We start from the raw sequence: 22,546 nt of genomic DNA, 5'->3' as shown, positions 1-22,546 counted from the left end.
CCTAGGAAAATTTGATTCAGTCTCCAAGATTGTAAAAGGGAGATAATGATGAAGTGTTTCATCTTTGAAAAAGAATCCTTAAGTTCTTTTTGTACATGCTTGACTTGAAGGGTCAATTGTTTGTAAAGACATGTTTTTTTTGGCTTGTTATCTAGTCAATCATTTCTACACTAGATGTAAAAACATGATGGTGATTCATAGGATGTGAAATCTGTTTCTTCTGTTGAAGCAAGAGTTTAGGCCATTCAGTTATTTTCTTGTATTTTTTTGTTTTTGACAATATGTCAGAAAAACAAACTGTAATTGGTATAAATGTACATTTATGTTAAGAAGATGTAATCATACAGTTGTTTGAGCCACCTTAGATCAATGATAAAGGAAGAAAATCTCAACTACCTTCTGTAACCTTCTCAGCAGAAGTTATGCATGAATTTTGAAGGAAACCTAGTTTTAACAGGAGGACAAGTGCATCCAAGAAGGAAAGTGTTGACAAACTTCAAAGTTTTGGTAGAGAGGCACTAGCTATGGAAGGCAAGTGTATGGAGGCTGAAAGAAGAGGGTGTTGTTACTCTCATCTATTGTTCAGATCAGTATATCAGTCTTTTGGGGTCCAAAAGATTCTCAATGGGGAGGAGTGATCAGAAAATGATCCAGGACTTTAACCGCAGTCAAGAACCAAAGGTAAAGAATAAAGGTTAAAAGGTTAAAAGGTTAGTATTTGCCTTATGCGCTAAAAACCTTTGTTAAAGCGCTAAACCTTTATAAAGCGCCTTTTCATTAAATACAAATAAAGCACATGGGTAGTATTGGTCAAGAATTAAATGATATATCGCGCGGGTGAAAGGCTGGAAGCAGTATTCAACCCAAAGCACGTGATTCCATTCGTAGGCGACACGTAGCAGAGCAAAACTGCTTTTCTCGCGCGCCCTCGGTCAGATATCGTTTGTGTAGTAAATCTACCCGAGTTTGAGCGATGTCTGTTGGATTGAGTAGGGTCACATCAACAATGGAGATTGTCCGGGCAAGTTGGCTAGTGGACGACGCAACAACTGTTGGATGGATGGGACAGATTGACAGTTCAGGATTAACCCGATTGCAAAAGCTCTATGGAGGAAAGTCCCCAATTGTTGGGTTTATATCGCACATATGTGCGCCCAACAGTTGCGGTAATGTTAACAGCTACCCTTGACAGTCAGCCTCACGAAGTGGCTAAATTTTAGCATATTTCACTAAGTTTAGTGGAAGTCAGGTGTGATTGCTAATATTGGTGGAGATAAAGCAAAGCAATCACAAAGTAGTTTCAGAGAAGGGGGATCCAGAGGGAGTTTTGCAGAGAGACAAAGGCAGAGCCTGAGAGAGAGATAAGAGCTTCGCTACATTAAATAGAGAATTCTAAAGCTAATGGAATGATCCATAGAAGCTGAAGAAGTTATCTTCATGGAGAATTCCATCCAAGAAGATTGATTCTGGAGTTCAGAGCCACCAGAGGTTGGAGGCAGTTGCAGGAGTTACCAAAGCTCATTCTCAGTGTTCCAATAGTCAATGTTGACTGTAAAGGACCTTTTGAATCCATTGCATGGATTTTCAGGAGTGTCTGAAGACTTCTAAGGGCCAAGAAGCTACAGGGAAGTTTCAGGTAGTAAGTGATCAAATGATCAAGTTTGTTATTGGTGTCTGATGTGTGCTGAGGATAGAAGAAGGAGTTCCAGAGACAGTTGAAGAATTCTAAGGGAGTTAGTGCCATCCAGAAGCTCAAGTCATCTCAATGCACTGATTGAAGGAATCAAGTCCAAGAAAGCTCAGATATGTCTGCATACTAAGGACAGCCACGGATATAGATGGTATTCTAAGCCCATTGGTTGAGTTGTTAACCTTTGGAGTTGAGTGTGGAACTTGTAAAAGAAGTTTTACCATAATCCCAAAGAGCCAAGTCAAGTTGACAAGAGCTCAAGGAGACGTAGCCCATGATATCAGGGTGCAATCCTAGATTATATTGTTGTTATGTGTGATTGTCTATTTGCTACATTTACTATTATTTGTCTTTAATATCAGCATGAACAAATAAGCACTTAAACAGTATAAACAAAGACATAAACCTATTTCAAGTACTTAATTCTACAATTGTCAACATAAGCTAGATCATATATTTGTTAAGCATTGGAGTGGGAGGTTCTTGTAAGCATGACAAGATGTATAAACCCCTATTTTAAATCACACACATAAATGCAGTTATCTCTTACTAAATTCCCATTAATGATTCGTTATCCCTTAGCTTTAATGCTCATAAATTTATGCATCGTAAAACGGGAAGAAAGATTCTAGGGTGACGAGCCTTTGAACTGCAATGATAGCGATTGTGTGATTTGTGAAGCAATATCGTAAATCGAAATATCACAATATGCCTTTACACCTTTCTTACCTCCCATTGTGTTTTTGCGAGATGCAAGATGCAAGCCGCTCGTTAGTTTTCAAAACGTGGTGACTTGCCAAGTTTATCATGTGTAAAAGACCCTTTTTACTGAGTGACAGACCTAAAACATTTGCTTATGATATTTAAGGAGTGGGTCCAGGTCTTAATCGCATTTTGCAATATCGGCTGGTGGTAAGTACAAGGTGTTCGTTTAAACGCCCGAAATGTGATGTGATAAGAGTTTGTAACGCCATCGTAGTTTCGCATCTCACATGTTTCGCAATGAACTTTTTAAAGCGGACCCTTTATGAATGGTGCTATGCGATGCGAGACTTTAAGCCTAAAAAGCTTAAGGACTTAGTTTATGTCGGATTTTATGATAGTTTCGCATAGAGTCCTTACTTAATCACTTTTCTTGATTTTGGAGGGTTAGAAAGGTTTGTTGGTGGGTTTAAATCATGCTATATGTGTGAAGGTAAATTTCTAATAGTTTTTCTAAAAATAAGGTTTTGATTATTATTTTTTTTTATTCCAAAAATAAAATAAATTCCTAAATGCTAAGTTTTTTTTAGTGGATATATTTTTTGAAGGGTCCCCATTTATTAACATAATATTAACTACTATCATTAATGAATGCGGGGTTGTTGAATACCACAACACAACCCTATCGAGATGTGATACGACATTTCTTGCATGACGAGCTTGTCCATGGAAAACTTCGATAAAATATGCAGGGGATTCTCCACATTGTACATCCGTATGAAGGTGCCAAGGGGTGAGGCATACCAATCTGTTATGTCGATCAATGCCTCCATCGTTTCTTGTGACATGCAAGTTGGATCCTTCTAAAAAATCATTTTGTGCATCAGGTGACAAAGTGGTCTGACAATCGTACGAAGACTCCGCGGAAGCTGCATTCGGAGAACAATCTGCAGTAAGTGTGCACAGCGGTTTCCGAAGGTGTCCATGCCCACTTCAAACCTGGGAACTACTGATGGGCACATATTGCATCCAAGATATAAGTGAACATGTATATCTCTGCTTTCCGACCTTTGGGCGGATGTCGGGCTCCTATCACTTGTTCCTTCAACCTGAGAGCCAACATGTTGGACCAGTTTCATGGCCTTCCTTCACTGGCCAGTTGGTCCAATGCAATCACCCAGCTCTGCGGGAAGGTCTTTGTGCTCTCTTGGCTATATAAGCAGCATGCAAAGATGACCAAGTACTGATATGTCTTCCGTAGTATCTTCGTCTTGTAAACCAGACTGGGTGTTGTTTTGAACTTGGTTGGCTCTTTCACCCAACTCTTCAAGATATCTCTAGAGTTTGCGTTGTTGTGTGTGCTGAAGGGTTTCTCCATTGTGATCATCAGTTGTGGCAAGTGATACATCTCCTGATAGTCCTTCACCCTGAAGGTAGCAAGCTCTATCCCACTGAAATTTCTCAACATCATCGTCTCAAGATCAGTGTGTGAGACAATCCAATGTATCATGTCCATGCATGGAAACGTGAGATACCTGCATGTAATCCGGTACAAGCCAGATTTGTGGATGTTGACATAGACCTTGCAGTCTTCCAAATCTTCCTCAAATGTGCCTGAGAATGTATCGTTGATGTCCCGCCATTTCATCTTTATGTCACTGCCTATGATCATCTTGGTGTCTTTGTAAACGAGCAGGCCCATAGACACTTGTTCAACTGCATCTCCAGTTTCACTTCCAACAATGTCCTTTGACCCTTCTCTCTTGGAGGCCATTGTACCTGTATTGCTGAGAGACAGATGAACACCTACTATACCTAGAGACATAGCGACACTCATGGCAAGCAATCTGTCAGTTAAAAATGAAAATAAATTTGAGGACTAAAATGCAACACACATGGGTGACTAGCAGTAAAGATTGCACAATTTTCAACGGGAGGTTGGGAGACTAACTACCAAAACTACGCAAAGCACAGTCCAGGCTGTCAGGAGACTGACTGATTGCTGGATCTGCGCAATGTGCAGTCCAGTCTGCCTGTTGAGGGCTGAAACTGCGCAATGCACAATTTCAGTTAGCAAGGACATGCATGCCCAAAGACTACATTGCGCAATTTTCTGGGTCAGCAAGGCACTGCCTCCCAGAATTGCACAATGCAAGCCTGGAGGTCAGTGTTGGCTAGGTTTGCACAATTTCTGGAGGGAAGGCAGAGCCTTCACTTCCAGAAATGCACATTTCTGTCCGGGTGAGGCAAGGTCTGGGCCAAGGCAGCCCAGACCCGCTAACGGGCGACTGAAAACATGAAAAGGTTTGAATGCATGGCGAGACTGAGTGTAAGCAAGAGTGAATGATCATGCATGCAAACAGTGAATGCAGGATTCAAAAAATGGGAACACATGCATGTGTGTGAAACGAGTTGCCACAATGGCGACCATTAGTGCAAAACAGTGTCATGCATGCAACAGTAGTGAGATGAAAACAAAAACTGAAACAATGTTTCTACAGGCTAATATACATTAAAACAGCAACAGGTATTCAACAAAACCAAGAAAACAACATTCGTAGAAAGCGAAATACGAAAAGTGATAGAAAAACAACAAATGACATGAAAAGCAAACTTACCCGAAAATAACTTAGTCGAATGTGACGAAAATTCCTAGATGTGTTATGGGATGTTAGAGCTCCAAGATTGATGTGAGGAATGAGCTCTACAGCGTCGAATAAATAAGTTTGAGTTTATGACGCGCATGCCACAAATCTAGGAAAAAGTGACACTTGGAGGGAAGTTTCTAAAGTGATATTTGCATGTAACCTCCAGCTGTTAAAAATAGATCCCTAAAATTTAGGGATGGTTTTTGCATGTTGCTTTTTTCTATTTCGGGAAAAAACAACCCATGCATGCAAATCAGGATTGCTCAGTCCCGGAGGGAACCAGTCAACCTGAAGGCACATGCAATAGTCTGCAAGCCTGGGAAAGGGATTTGTGCAGTTTTTGGGCTGAGCAAGGTTGGTTGTCCCTCAGGCATTGTGCAATTTCTGGGGTCAGCAGGTCACTGCCTCCCATAATTGTGCAATTTCTAAGCTGAAGCCTAGTGATTGGCTAGAGTGTGCAGTTATCTGAGGGAGGGTTACTTGGCTGGATTACACAATTATGGAGCTCAGCAAGCATCCCAAAAGAATTGCGCAATTTCTGGAGGGAAGGCTAGTTCCCCTCTGGAATTGTGCAATTTTTTGAGTGAACCTATTAGCCAGAAAATAACCTAAGTCCAGAGAGGCAGCCTATGGTGGGAGATAAGCAAGTTGACATGCACAGGCTGGCAAGCCTTTGAAACTCAGTTGAATCGTATGTACTTGACAATGCAAGACATGTTACTAAGGATGGTTAGTAGGGAGGCTCCAAAACGAAGCTAAGGCAAAATTTTGGAGGGTGGTTGTAGCTGCTACAACAGAACCAAAACTAAATTTGAGAGGATGGTTCAACTTGAGGAAGATAGTGACCAAACTTTGCAAAAACAACATGAAAAGGATAGGTTGAGAAATTACTCAAATACCCAACGAGCTCCCAAAAGTGATAGAGTGCACAGAAAACCAGTCTTTGAATGATAAGGTGAGGAACCGATAACTAATACCTTCGCTGAAACGGTCTTTGACCGTAACATGGAGGTCCTGAAAGAAAATCCCCCCGTAATTGTAGGCATTATGGAATTTTTGGCAAGATATATAGAGAATTTTTGTAAACAAACCCCTCTGCCACCCTGAGTCCTTTGCCATGTAAATAGATGGCAACCAAAACGTGAGAGTATGAGCGTGCGAGTCCATTGCTAGACAGATGTAAGAGACTGTGAGCCATAATTTGCTTATTAATGAGCTTACCTTGGTTGTCAGACGGTAGAGGCATCCAATCCGCCATGAGAGGGGTAGCCCATCTCGGAACTGACATAAAATAATGAATAACGAGGCATTATACCATCCACAGGGATTGACACTACGTGTTGCAAACATTTAAGGCACTTCAAATTCTACATTTATAAACCTTCAATCGATATGAACTCCTACCACGCTTGCATCCTGCTCCACCAATTGTAATGCTTGTCGCTATCATCGAGAACTGCCACCTTATTGGCCACCCAAATTTTACGCATGGCCATTATGGCTAGACCGCTGGAAAATACCACTATCAAGGCTTATTGCTAGAGCTTCGCATGGTTTGAATATTTTAGCCAGAAATCACCCTATCGGGGATAAACAAGTAGCAATAGTAAGAAATACCATCTTTACGTGATGATGAATAACAAAATTAGCCCGATTCATATTCAATAATAAGGTTCTCATTACAATTTGTAGTTGAAATGACTTATCAATGTTATATTTAGGTTGTCGCTCTTACATTCAACTAGTTCCATTGAGCATAGAGTTATGAACCATAATGTATTTGAATATGCTATTGAATGTGATGATGTCATTATGTATGTGATTATGACCTTACATAGGTAGTTGGGTTCCTTCATTGGACATGTCTTACCAGGGGCAGGATTTCTGCTTCTCGGGCTCTGGCATCTCTTCAACACAATCACAAATTACGCACGGTCCCCATGGGACTTGCACACTCGCCCATGGTTCGCTGCAATTCCTGTGTGAAAATATGTGGGCAATGGAATTTAATAGTCCCCCTTGTTTGTTCACTATAAACCTCTTGTTTGTCATAGAACTGTGTTTTAATACGTGAACTTGTAGGCCTATGATGTTGTCTTCTAAATATTTAGGTTTTGAAGTTATGAAATAGTCGGAATGGGTTCCCGGCAGTGGCGGTTAGAATTGGAACAGCCGCCTCCGGTGTCATACCCGGCCGGAAATATGGTAGCAACCTTGCAGCTTCTATGCATACAAAGGCTAAGTTTGCGGTCAAAATAAAGGCCGAGGGTCTTGTTGGTCGGGTCTTCATCTAAAATATTGCTATGAGGAATTTGATAATTTATCTCTAATGGTTATGTGAGATTGTTGAGATATTTCGGTAAAGAGGCGTATTGTAGATCTTTTTATGTGCGTATATATAAAGTAAAAAATTCCCACATACAGTAAATAAACATAAGTGAAATTTTTAATATATATATATTTTTAGAATTTCAAATATAACGGATTTGGAAATTTTTCAATATATAATATAATGTTGTAATTTTTATATTAAAATGATATGTATATTTTTGGTATATATTTATAAAGCAAATTAATATCAATTTTTTTTATTTTTATTTTTATCTGGGAGGATTTATTTTGAAACTTCATAGAGAAAGGACCAAATATATCAAGAAGATAAAGAAGCAATCTGTCTCATAGGCTATCTTTAGCCTGGTGGACGTTAAAATAATTTCTTCTTCTTCTAATATGTGTTTTTTAAATTTAAATTTCAAATATAAGAAAGTGTAATTTATTTATTTATTATTAATGATGATTAAATTTTTTTTTGGTAAGTCAAAGTAGAAACTTTAAATTACTATAGAAAAAAAAATTACATCATAGTTTGTTGGTCTCTCTACAGTGAAATATAGCTTTGTTCCAAAATGCAAAAAGGTTTTTTTGTCTGCGAAATCTCCTAGGCATATCTGAAAAATTATCTTTTCTACTACTACTTTTCCATTTACTGGAGATTTGTTTGAATATCTAACATTTGATTTCCACCTACAAACTTACCTATTCTCCTATTTCTATGATTTGGCCTAATTAGCCAAACGACAAAAAAAAAAAAAATAGACACAGATTCATGGTCATTTAAACAGGGACAGTGATGGATCCTCTGCCACACCTAATCCAGACGCAGGTGTAGTTTTCCCTGTTGGAGTTGTTGAGGTCGTTGACCCCACTCTCGGCATCACCGGTTGCTTGTTGTTGGCTCAAGTTACCTCTGACCCTATATTTCTTTAATCTGGCTGGATCTCCTTGTCCCTGCCCTAGCGTAATATCCAGGTTATGGATATATTTCAGATAAATTGAAAACATTTTATTCATATCTCCTATGTGATCATCCTACAAGCATTCTATGTTCACCACCATTTGGAGTGTCTCCTCTATCGTCTGCAGTTGTTGCTCAATTGCCTTCAGTTGCTGCTACTGCTCCATTTGATGTTGAATTCTCTCTTTCACCACATTTGCCTGCAATTTTCCAATTAAAGTTTTAATGTGTCATGTCATCTCTAAAGTTCTCTAATAGACCGCCTGTCTCGTTCGAGATTTCCCTATGCCTTCGATCAATTCCACCTCTTCTTCGACTTTCTCGTCCAGGATGTTCCTTCGCAGACACCTCACTTCATTTTCCCAGATTTTGATGACTTCTTTGCCTCTCTCTGGGATGGTCGCGTGATAGTTGAGTGTTGCCTCCTTCACCACCTCCTCCATTCTAGTTCTCTTACCAGTCGTGGAGCTTTGAGCCTTTGCTCTTGGCCTCCCCCTCGACCTGCCACCCCCATTTCTTACCATAACTATTCTGGGGTCATAATTCTCTGATGAACATGGTTTTTCTTGCTATTGTTACCATGACATGTATCACTCGACCTTATCATTATGCACCCCATGCGTCTCCCCTCCTTAACATATAAAGGAAAAATCCAGAGCCACGCATTCCGCCCCGTCCTTTGTGCACCTTCCCTGTCAATTTTTGGTAACTTTCGCTTACCAATGTGGTTCTAATACATTCGTGCAAGGACATGGCCATCTTCCTTCTCATTCGCCTCTACATACGGTCTGTACAGGCCCATTATAGTCATAGCTATATTCCAGTACTGCTCCACACTGTGTATTGTCCTTCTCCACTCCTTAAATCGTCCTTTCCCATTAATGCAACCTCTTGACGAATGATTAAGCGAGCCTGGTTTCCACTCCTTCCCATCATCTACCGTCATGTCCTTCATGTCTTGATGACACGTACCTCCTCGATATTCTCTGATACCCACTACTTGTCCCCTCATAATAATTATTAAACATTCCATTCACCAGGTGGGTTACTTCCCTCCTCCTGGCCCACCCCGTGTCTATCACTTCGCCCCTCTAACGTGGATTAATATCACTTCGCCAGCGCTTGGAAATCTTCCTTTAGTTGTTCGTCCACCATGTCCTCCCAGACCATTTCAGTGATCACCCTGGTACTCTTGACCCCTTCATTTGCCACTCTGTCCGCCAACGCATTGGTCGAGCGTCAAACTAAGGCAAACTCCATCGTTTTCAACTCCTCCAGGTGGTCCTTAATCCTTTGGATTATCTAGGCGAGTCGCTAATTCTTTGTGACCTTATTCATCTGAGTGCCACATTGCAGTCTATGTGCCGCTTGGATGGTTAATGCAGAGTCTCCCTCCATTATTACATTCACCCTTCTTGCCTTCCACAACATTTCTAGTCCCTACTCTAGGGCCTGGAACTCCACTGCATTATTTGTGGCTTGTCCCATATTGATGAAGTATAACCTTTGAATTTTACTTGTTCAGTCCCGAATGATTCCTTTGACTCCAACCTTGCCTGGATTTCCCTTGGATGCTTCATTGAAATTCAATTTCTAGAAACCCTCTGGAGGAGCTTGCCACACTATAGAGCCCATCCTTATGTGACTTTCTCTGGGTCTGAGGATCCTATCCCCCAGGTATTCAAGGTCAAAAAAATTTAAAATTATTACTTCCTGAGTGGATGGTTGTTCCTTTTAGGTTTGAATTATTTTGCTATTGATGGTTTCCCTAAGCGGACATCGAATTTCTTCCATTGGGCTTACAATAGGGAGCTTTTTATCACGGAAAATTCGACCGTTGCATTCCTTCCAGACTGACCAAAGGATAAATCCTGGAATCAAGTTCCAGGTCATGTTCACCACTTCATTCTTGGTGTATTGTAACCTCCATTTTTTAATTATTTCTTGTATACTTTCCTTATTTTGTCAGTTTGTCTTTAGATGAGAGTCAATTAGTCCCATTGCGATTTTGTGTATCTACAAGTATTTACTTGATGGTTGAGAATTTCTTCTTCCCTCTCACACAGGAAAGACGATGAAGGCCCAATCATCCCTCTCTTAACAAGATTCTCCCAAGCTAGCACCTTTTTGTGTAAAATTAACCACATAAAAATTTTAATTTTTGTTTAGTGAGAGGTTGCACATATTTTACTCCAAGCTCCATCCTAGACTTCGATATGTTCGTTTCGAAGGTAACCCTTTCCTTCCTTGAGGTTGAAATATCCCCCCTCTCATTTCCCCCATCGGAGTTGGTCCCGGTCCTCATTTTCTAGGATTTGTCTTTTATTCAGTTCCTCTGTAATATCTTGAATGTCTGAATCTCTCAGATTTTCCTGGTGGAGGATGTTTAAGTTCCAAGTTCTCCACTTGTTGTTTTCTAGTCCTTGAGCCCAAAATTGGTGGACTTCCCTATACCCCTGTCTCTCTATGGTTTCCTGAAGACTCAACCATTCCAATTTGTTTAGTTTCGGTTATTGTTGCTAGGCATCCTCACATAATAGGGCATCCTTTCTGTTTCTTACTTCCCAAAAGCTATGTTTTTGTATAATTTCTTTGTTATTCCATGCCATGTTCCATATAGCCGACCCTTGGATTGAACCCGTGAGACTTACTAGGTCTTTTAGTTGACAATTAGGGGCGTATTTCGTTTTCCATAATTTTTCCAATGGCATCTCCCCTCTTATTAACCTTTTCCATGATAATTTGACTCCATTTTCTCTATTAATTATCTCAGGATCTTGCATCCCAAGGCCACATGCATGATTGGATTTACATATCGTGTTCCACGCCACCAATGTCGATTTATGTTTTTCCTCTACCCCTCGCCATAGTAAGTTTCTTTGGACCTCCTTTACTTTTTGGAAAACTCCTTTAGGCACGGGAAGAACATATGGCATATACCCCGGGATAGCCTGAAGCACCACCTTAACTAGCACCAATCTCCTCGAAAAATTCAACGCTCTCACTGTCCATCTTTTGACCCTATCCTCCAGGTTGGATATTACCCTTTCCCAATTGGATTTCTTCTAGGCTTGTGTTGTTAAGGGCACTCCTAAATACCTCAAAGGGAGGGATTTCCTTTGGAACCCTAGGATAGATGAAATATTTCTCTGGATAGCAATGTGAGTGTTAAAAAAGAAAATCATTGACTTTGACAGGTTTAATTCCATACATGATGCCTTCATGAAGGTATCCAGAATGGTTTTGAAATTGTGGGCCTCTTGTTGTCACTCGTTGCTAAATGTGTTTTCAGTTGCCCAAAGTGCAAAAGAGTAGTGAAGTTTGAAGCCATATTCCAAAACACATAAGCTCTCAAAGCTAAATTGGACTCTCTCCATTGGATAGTGCTTGGAATAAGCTTTCTAATGGTATGTGGAAGTCCAAAAATGGACTTCTAGATCAAAAGTTAGAGAAAATTGAAGTTTCCCTTTAAAAGCTAGAAAACAAAGAGAAAACGACCAAGGGTAAGCTCCTGGCATATCGGAGGTCCCGACTCATTGCAAATTGCAATTGGATTTTTCTGAAAGAAGCTGCAGGGGAGGGCAAAGAAAACTAGTGGTCACCGATCAATGATTATCGAAGATCAGAGGTCCGATAGCATATCGCAAATTGCAGATCAGGGGCTCCAGTGATCTCGCAAATCAGCGATCGCAAATGATAGTGGTTCAAGGTACGGGAGCATAATCGCAGATCGAAAATCGGTGGATCAGGAAACATGGCATATCAGAGGTTCTAGTGACATCGCATATCGACGCATCACAATCAGCGATAAAATAAATGACACGCTTCCAAAGTTTCAATTGCGATTAAAAGTGTCAGGATTTAAGTTGTTAGTGCAAATCACTAATAAAGGGCTGAAAACATTTAATAAAGGACATCATCGCAAAACAAGGGGCAGGCAGGCCCTTTTCTCTCTCCTCTAGGAGGCCATGTGGCAGAATATTATTGGATCTGGTAAAGACATTGTGGCATTAATGTCAGCATGACGTGGCAGTATGGAGGACACGTGGTACGCAGATTTGTCATTTTCAAGGGTCCAAAGAGGGCATATCTGGATGACACGTGTCACCACTCACAAGGTGACACATGGCAGAGGATGGCATCACATCGAAGATCGCAAATCGGTGTTTGTAGGTTGAGGCACATTGTTACATTAAAGTTGAAGCCCTGATTGCAATCCACTAATAAAAGGGGCTTTGATGGAGGGGTTAGTCGCGGTCACATAAGGTGTTGAAGATCCAAGGTCTTAACATAAAGGCGATCAACGATCATAAGTTTCAGGAGGATGCACCAAATGACATTAAAAGGGAATCACCGATTTGCTGACCTTCGATATTTCGCTAAGCCCTAGGTCACATCCCATGATCTTATGATGCAAAAACACTAAAAGGGGCTAAACCGTAGGGGGCCAAAGGAGATCAGCGTTCGCATTTTATAAACCCTGTTCAGTTTTAAATCCCTCGATATCTGAACTCCGATACACTTGTATCAACTGCTTCACAGGGAATATATGGCTCCGATAAGCGTAGTACAGAGCTTTGAAGGTAGATGGGTTAGAAACTGAAGTATTAAATGCAGGCATGGTGCAGCAGCAAATCAGTATGGGGGGGCTTCAGAAGATTAATGGCTCACATGGATGTCCACTCAGTCGTAAATGTAAAGGACTGCCCCGAGAAACTCTGCTTCTTCTCTGTGAAAAGCAAACACATTTGATCGCTATCAGCTACATAGAGTGGGAAGTCAGGAAATTAAGATGAAAGTGACAGGAACCGACCGAGCATCAAGAAAGGCAAATCATGGCAGAGATGTGGCCTCATCAAGGGCCTTCATAGGAACCCCAGGACGATAACTTCCTCCATCATCTTTTCGTTTTCATTTTATTTTAATTATTCTATAATTTATGTTTGTTTTCAAGAAAGGAATGAAATCCTTGGAAATCATTTTGGGCAGCAGAGCTATCACAGGCCGAGGTAGCTAGTCCATCAGACAGCTAGCCCTTGGCTAAGATATTTTGTAGTTGTAAATTTAGAGCTCCCCCTCTTCTTATAAATAGGGGGAAGAAACACTTAATATTGGTTCCGTAATTCTGCACCCACAGTGGTCCAAATTATGTGATTCCATTTTGGTTCTAATTGCCTGTTCATGAGGGGACTAGAGTGATACACTGTGGAATGTTATGGACTAGTTATTTGGACCCTCAATGTATTAATGAAACTCTTCTGGTGATTCCAAGTAGAAAAATGCACAGTATGTTTCCTCTTTGTAAATCTCATTTCGTTTGTGTTTTCCTTTCTCTAAAATAATGTAATGAAGCAGTCGGTTTCTCTCTGATTCATGGATTTATCTAGGCTGCTAAATAAGCGAACAATCCCTGCGTTTAAGTCATAGTTACTTCTATTAGTCTGTAACCTGCAATACTTGTGTACAAGGCAGATTTACTTATGTTATTCGATTAACCTATAGTACCTGTGTGAGCCCAGATTTACTCATGTTGTTTGGCAATAAAGGTACCCATGATATATCTGGCATGAAACATAAATTAGTGCTTCGTTGTTTCTACCATTCCACCTCCTCCCTCTTCCATATTTCTGCTGCAACATTGTTGCTTAGGATTTTGTTTGTTTGCAGCCCTCTACATCTATTTCCCTCCTTTCTCTCCTCCTCTCTACCTTTACTAAAACTTCAATATTAAGCTGCTAATTGTTGTGTGTCAGCCACCAGAACTAGACATTCCTCCTTGTGATCAACCTAATTTATCCCCTGATCATTTGGACCCATGTATTGGCTTGAGTTTACCTTCATAAAGGATTATTGAACGAAGCACCCTTTATCCTCTTTTTCCAAATATGTGACAATTGGAGTGCAACCGAAAGCCCCTCTTCAAAATCTTCCATGCACTCCTCTACCTAAGATGTCCTAGGCACTAGTCTACAATCAACCCAGAGGTTGTCTCTAGGAAGCTTTCTATGTCTGCCGAAGCACTTGTGCTATGGGTGCAAATTAAATTAACAACACCTCCTTTACCGTAGGGACACCATGCAGCATGGTGTCATCCACAAATTGTTGAAGAATGCTCGTCTGAGAATTCTCATACAACTTCACTCCTATGATATCCCCTTCTTTGTTAGTCACTCTTATCGCCCTCCCAAGTCCTTCCATCATTAAGATAAACAGGAAGGGAGATAATGGGTCCCCTTGGCAAATTCCTCTAGACGGAAGAAAGGTTTAGATGGGGCTCCATTAAGAAGAATTGAATAACTATGTGATGAGACCATTTCCATTATCCAATTGGTCCAATGACCATCGAAGCGAAAAGCCTGTAACATCGCTACCATGCATTCCGAATTGATCTTATCATAGGCTCTGGATAAATCTAGTTCCATTATCATACCAACCTTTTTTTGGGTCTTTAGCGAGTGAGAAACTTTGTGCACCAGAATTACATTGTCCAAAATCTGTCTCCCCTCCACAAAACCCGATTGTTCCTCCGAGATCAGATAAGGAAGAATTGTTTTCAACTTATTAGCTGCTACTTTAGATATGATTTTATATAAAATGTTGCACAATGCTATAGGCCTGAACTTTTCAAGGGTACTAGCCAATTCTTCCTTGGGGATAAGGGCTATAAACGTCGAATTCAGAGCTTTGAGAATTGTTTTTGATTCTTGGGAGTCAACCACCACCTCGTATATATCTTCCTAGCAAGCTTTAAAGAAATTTATGGTAAATCCATCTGGTCCAGGGGCTTTCCCATTAGCCATTTCATTCACTGCCATAGCCACTTCCTCCATAGAGACTGTCTTGTTTAAATTTTTGTTGTGCTCATCAGTGAGCACCTTCGGGATATGCCTCACAATCCTTTGAATATATTCTCCTCTCTCCACTTGGGGCTCTTCAGCTATCTTTTGGAAGTGTTGGACCAGGACCTCCTCAATGTCTTGGTGAGCCTCAAAGGTTTTCCCCCTCTCATCCTTTATTCTAAGGATTATGTTGGAGTTCCTATGCTCGATTGTTAACTGGTGAAAGAATTTTGTGTTTTTTCTCCCCTCCCTAAGCCATAGCACTCGCGATTTTTGTCTCCGTAGGATTTCCTCTTGGTTTCATCTCTCCTCCCACTTCGATAGTAATTCCATTTCCTCTTCTTTGCTTCCCTCTAAGTAACCTTCAGAGATCAGTCATTGTTGTAGTGCTTCCATTTTCTGTTCCAATTCCTTTTTCACTTGAAAGATGTTCCCAAATTCCATCTTATTCCACTGCTTTAGTTTCATCTTAATGTGTTTTAATCTAGCTCATAGGGTGTACAACATTAAGCCTCTGACTGGGATCCTTTCCACCCACCCTGCTTTAATATTCTCCATGAAGGCAAGGTGCTCTATCTAGATGGCTTCAAATTGAAAGGGTCTATTTTTTGGGGTACCTACCAACTGTAGCATTAACAACACTAGCCAATGGTCAAATCCCCCACAAGGAAGGATATTTGTTGCCGCATCTACCCCTCTCATCAGTAAATCTTCCGATATTAAAAACCTATCAAGCCTGGATGCAACTTGATGTTTCCCTCCCCGCTTATTACTCCAGGTGAAGCATCCATTCACAGTTTCCATATCAATGAGGTTGGTCTCCTCAATGAATTCCTTAAATGTTGTAGAATCTTTGTCTACTCTTCTTTGACCACCTTTTTTCTCTGATAGAGAGGTTATCATATTGAAGTCTCCCCCCACAACCCAAGGTAGGTGCCCTTTCCTACTCTTTATCCTCCTCAGATCTTGCAAAAGCTTGATCTTCTCCTTGATTCTTTGAGGCCCATAAACATTCGTAAACACCATTATGCCAAGGGTTCCTATAACTTGCATTTCTACATATAAGTACGATCTATTGGCTTCAGAATCCAGTAAGATCAAGGATTGGGGGTTCTAGTAGATGGCCATTCCCACTGTCGAGCCTTGCGCTTCCACCTCCATTGTGTCATACCTTCTCCCTAGTCTCCTACTTACCTCCTTTATTTTTCTACTGAGCACTTTGACTCTTGTAGAAAAAAGATATCAAGTTGTTCCATTTGAATCTTTTTCTTTAACAATCTTTGTTTTCTAAGGCTATTGATGCCTCTTATATTCCATGATAAAAATTTCATGATTTAACTATGGTTTAGGGAGGGCGAGCCTAGAGGTCTCATCTTACTTGAGTTTATTAACATCACTCCCAACTCCTTGAGGGCTACACTTTTTCAAGGTGGTTCATAGACACTGAGTGGCCGCAACATCCATGGGAAAATCCTAGTAGATCAACTCGAAGGGATATACCCGCCAGGCAAACTAGCAAGGCCTAAACCCAAGGGCATTGAGGAGATTTTGGTCCCGTGACCTCTCGATAGGCGAGGCACTTAGAAACAAGAACTCGACCAACTAAGCTATCCCTTGGGGCTTCCTTGAGGGCTACACTGTTAAGATTTCTCCTTCTTTTCCTTTGGCTCTGTCATGGTACCAGAACCTTATGAGATCTCGTTTCTTTCACTCCTAGCCTATATCCATTCTAAGATCCCCCTCCTTTTTCTACATGTGGTCTTTTCTTCCCTCATAATCTCGTCTCTTCTCTCATCAGGTATAGATATTGAATTCTATCCATTTGATCCACATTGATTGCTTCTATTCCTTGTTTCTCCGCCTGTTCCACTATATCCTGGAGGTCAATTCCTTCTCGCTCAATTATCTCCTGCAATTCTGAATCCTCTATTCCTACTTCGCTTGGGGTCATTTATGCGTCTCCCTCAAAATATTTTGATAGATCTGGGATATCTCCTTGTTATTCATAGTCTCCATTCGGCTGTCCCATTTCTTTCTCTCTACCTTCTCCTTTCTTCTCATTGTCCTCTTCTTCCCCCCCTTGTCCCTCTGGGGTTTCCTCAACTAGAACTTCAAAGCTATTTGTATGAGCTTTCTTTCCCTGATTTCGTTGTTGTTGTCTTCTATTAGATCTTCCCCTCGGGGTGGGTCTGACAAAACCCTCTGCATCCTTTCGATCTATCTCTTTGTTCTGCTCTTCTAATTTTCTTAAGGGGCATTCCCTTATCAAGTGGCCATGTTCATGGCACCTTCTACATCTGAAAGGGATTTGTTCATAGTCCACCGGTTGTAACTAGAATTCATCCCGACACTCTAGCTTGACTGCTTCCGGGAAAGCCCCTGAGACATCCATTTCAACACAGATTTTTGCATATGTTATATATCTACCTTGTAAAGTTGCTTCTGAGATTTTAATGAATTTACCCAGAGAATCTCCTATCAGCTTTAAGGTTGTAGGAAGCCAATAGTCCAGGGGAAGGGAATACAACCTGACCCAAACTGGGACGCATGTAAAGGTTTCCTTCTCTGGGGTGAAATTCTCCATCCATGGCCTCATGTACAAACTAACTGAAGCAAAGAAATAAGGACCACCGTTAAAAATTTACTTTCATTCTTCCATATTGGCAAATACCACCATGAAGAAGCCTTTTGACCCTAGGTGTAGTTTGATTTCTCCCCTCGGTTTCCAATGATGTTTGATCTAATTGCACAAAGATTTTTCTGTGGGCCAAAGACCCATGAATTTGCATATGACAACATATGACCTCATTCGTTCCCTGAAGGCTTGGGTCTCGGGATTGATGATCAATGTCATTGGGATTACCGTTGTTTTTGGCTTACACAGCCTTGTGGACCCTTTTGACTTCTGTTGTTGTTGGTCCATCTAGAAGCCATCTGTATCAAACCCTAGCTATTGCTGCTCTGAAAATTGTGCTGCTCTCAAAACCATTCAAGAACCTTCGATGATGATTAACTTTTACTAAAACTAATATAGTTGATTGGATCTCAAGGGAGTAAGAGATCAATTGAGATTCTTTAACATTTTATTTAATGATAAAATAAAAAATAAAAAAAGCGCACCTAGATCACCCGAGTTTTGTTGACTTAACAAGTCAAGAAGGTTGTTAGCATGGCAAATATTTTGAAAATTAGAATGGTTGGAAGAGTTTGGCAATCTAAGAAAAAATGTTTTTCAACTTCAACCTTCTTAGTACTTCGTCTCAAAGTGTTTTAAGAATACACCAATACCAGTTTTCACTTTAAAACTCATAAAAACTAATCCATCTTATTTTTTTAATATAGATAATAATTTGTTTTTAGAGTAATATTCATTTTTTTTAATATTAATAATATTTTTTTAACTTATAGCTAAAATATTTCAAAATATATTTTACAATTCAATATTTTATTTTTATCTGTTAATTTAAATAATTGCGCAAATTTTTATATATATATATAATTAATATTGTAAACGAGTCTGTCTATATATATTATTTTTTAAATAAAGAATGAAATATGATTTCTTTATTCTTTAATATGGAATGTATAGGTAATATTTAAAAATATTCTTATGATTGTTTTACATAAAGCTTATGTGGGACAATAGAAATGTTAATGAAAATATATTTTAATGTCTGAAATTTTTTATGATTTAAATATTTACTATATATTTTCCTTATATAATTAAATTAATTTTTTTAAAGTGATTTTTATTTTTAATTTTTTTTAAATGAGATTTGAATGGAGATCTAGTGAAATAAAATCATATACAATCTAATTGGTTTATAATTAATAAATCAATATAATTTTTTTATATATATATTTTATTAAAGATTCATTAGAATTATTTTTTATTTTTATTTTTCTAATTAAAAAATATATTAAAATATTTAATTTTATTGTTTTTTAGTTTTTAATTAAAATATTTTATTATCAATATGTGGAGATTCTCATTAAAATATTTAATTTTATTGTTTTTTAGTTTTTAATTAAAAGATTTTATTATCAAAATGCTAGTTATATGTGGAGATTCTCATTATCTCTTGGGAGTTCAATTGATTCTATCCATTATTTTTTTCAATGATTTCTAGAAGACAAAAAGGATAGACCATACAAGAAATAGGTAAAAAACATATATATTAGTAGATTTAATAAACATTAAGAGTCAAAATGAGATGGGTCCCTTGCACTTAAACCATGAAGTGCAACAGTGGCAGAGTCACATTGAAGATGTCCTTCTGCATGGGCTAGTCTTGCGTAGAGCCTATCCATGGACAAATGTTAGTTCCTTAGCATCCTTTTAATATCCTCCTGTGAAGCAAACAAGTTGTATATTTCCACTTGTTTATATTTCAATACTAGACCAAGCAGAGTCTTTATATGCTAGTGTAGCACTACATAATATTAAGGTATTGCTTTCTATTTCCCTTGCTGTGACCAGGGTCGGGAACCAAACAAGTTGTATATTTCCACTTGTTTATATTTCAATACTAGACCAAGCAGAGTCTTTATATGCTAGTGTAGCACTACATAATATTAAGGTATTGCTTTCTATTTCCCTTGGTGTGACCAGGGTCGAGAACCTAGCAAGAGACCTCCTCTCGTATTTTAAAGTCACATCAGGATTGCTTTGAAACCCGCCTTAGTTTTTAATTTTTTATTTCACGTTGGGTTTCGAGAGGCATCGCATTGAAATATGTTGCAGCTGAATTCTGGGCAAATAGTCGGGCCCTACATTATCCCCGCGGGTTGTTGCAGCCACTACCCCTCCTACATCACATGTATTGCTTGGGATGCATGGGTAGAGGGAGGGGTTTAAAACTCTGTATATCTGACGAGCGGCCACGACCATCTTCTCGTAAGAATAACACCCTAGAGCAAGAACACTTACATAATACAAAATGACCATGTGGCTAAAGTCAACACCGCACAATTGACACTAGAGTAAACCACAAGATGAACCACAACTATGAGGCTCCCAAGGGTAATATGCTCATCTCCCCTTGAAACCCACAAACATTTGAGAATTCAAAGAGAGACATAGCCACTCACAAGCCCAAAGGGAATTGATTCAACTCTATTTATAAGAAAACCAGAATTGAGATAAATCTATGTGAAAAAAAAGAAAAGAGAGTAATTAAAATTTACAAAACGAGTATTCCATTTGACAAGTATATACATGCCACACATGGGTTTGGAGTATGTTTTAAAATTGCTTTTATTTGGCTAAGAGTTAGTTAAGGAAATAGGTTAACAACCCAAGACCAAGAGCTATTTAGCAAAGTGAAAGTTTGCCTTATTATGGACCACCAACCAGTGATTTAATGTGGCGTGATTTTCCTTAAAAAAGGATAATAAGACATCTGAATTCATGAATAACATCTAGTGATAACTATCCTACTACTAATTTGACAACTAAATTATGATAAATTTTTCCAATATAAAAAATTAAATAAACTTATTACACAACCAACTTTAAACTTTTGTTTTATTATATTTACTTATTTTTTAAAATTATAATTCGTTAAAATAAATCTCAGTTAAACCTTTTGTCAAATCGACTAATTACTATTATACCTCAAATGGAAATTCTGCTTTTTTGTATATATTGATTTGAGAAAATCATTGTCCACTCGTTAAGTTCAATGAGGGTTATTGCTCTATATATAGGTAGGTTACAAGCAAAGGGCGGACTTTGACGCCTTTTGTTTTGGTAGGTGATTTGATTTTTCAAAGGTTGTATAGCACTGAATAGATTGGTAGGTTTTGTAAATTTGATTTATGTTGGAAATTTTATAACGTGTATATTTATAAGATTGTATAATTAGTATTTTTTTAATTTAATGAAAAATATAAACAGTTTTTTTATATTTAAATAAGGATTAGAGATATTATAGATGTGTATATGGTCCATTAATTTTATAAAATACATCAAAATTGTGTTATTAACTTAGTCTCAAGTAAATTTTTTGATTTATATTATTTAAAAAATAAAATTATTATTTATTATATTTTTAAATTAATGAGTTTATACAAATGTTTTTGGAGATTTATGAGATAATAAATTTATTTTTATATTAAAATATAATATAAATAAAAAATATTATAATTTGATTAAGAATAATATTATCAAATTTAAATGAAAATGATAAAATGTTTTTAGAGATTTACAGAATAATAAATTTATTTTTATATTAAAATATATATAAATAAAAAAAATACTATAATTTAATTAAGAATAATATTAGATATAATTTTGGGATTCCACTGCTTTAAGTAAGTCATTTACGTATGATCATTTCCATGAGAGGTAGTAGTAACTCACTAATTTCTCATTATTTTTGAATAGTTGAATAGTGCTAAGTGAACTATTCAAAAATCATGAGAAATTAGTCAGTTACGACTACCTCTCATGGAAATGGTCATACGTGAATGACTTACTTAACGCAGTTGAATCCCAAAATGATATCTAATATAATACACTGCGTAAGTCCCATACTTGAAAAAAAAAATTATTATCAAATGAAAATGATAAAAAAACCGTCTTACGTTTTCATTACTACCATACACCATTCAATAAATCGTTACCAACTCCATCATCTCCAGCTAAATAAAAATTCTTGAAACCCTTCAATCTAGCATTTGATTTAAAAACAAAAACCATCCGTAAAGAAATATATGCGCGCAAGTTAGCCCGATAACACGGGAGCGGGCAAATATTATTTAATGCAGAAATTGCCCGCTCCGTGTTATCGCGTTAACTTGCGCGCCTATATTTCGGCATTAAATACCCAATATATCGCTGGTTAGCTCTTTCCTTTCCACCATTATAGCATTATAAATGCACTCTTAAGAGACCTTAAGTACAGTGTTGGGAAACGGGTTCTGACATCGGCGCTGACCGCCAGCCGTGTGCATCATTTCTCCCGCTAACGAACTCTGATTCTGCGTTCATCAACCATGGCTTATGTCGATGCCACATGATCCACCATACACATGATTATGTCGATACCACAGTGTGCGTTGACAGTACGCCATGCGTTTGGAGGTTATGGCATGGAGTATACATGAGGTTGTGCGCGGGCAAATAAAATTCAAATTTGAAATCGCATGCCATGCGTTTGGAGGTTATGGCATCCATGAGTTTATGCGCGGGCAAATAAAATTCAAATTTGAAATCGCCAGAATTATGTGCGCCCAAAGGACAGGCCTCCACATCTTTCTTTTCTGGATCACATCAATATTTTCCTCTCACAACAATCCACCCACCCATCTCCTCCCCCTCTTCCTGCTGCAGAGATTACGGTCGGCCATTGATGATTCATGGTTTGTT

The sequence above is a fragment of the Pinus tabuliformis genome, chromosome 1_1 (assembly GCF_031772625.1).
Source record: "Pinus tabuliformis cultivar Carrire ecotype Pingquan chromosome 1_1, CPIR1, whole genome shotgun sequence".
Lineage (NCBI taxonomy): Eukaryota > Viridiplantae > Streptophyta > Pinopsida > Pinales > Pinaceae > Pinus > Pinus tabuliformis.
Note: the sequence above shows the minus strand (reverse complement) of the source record.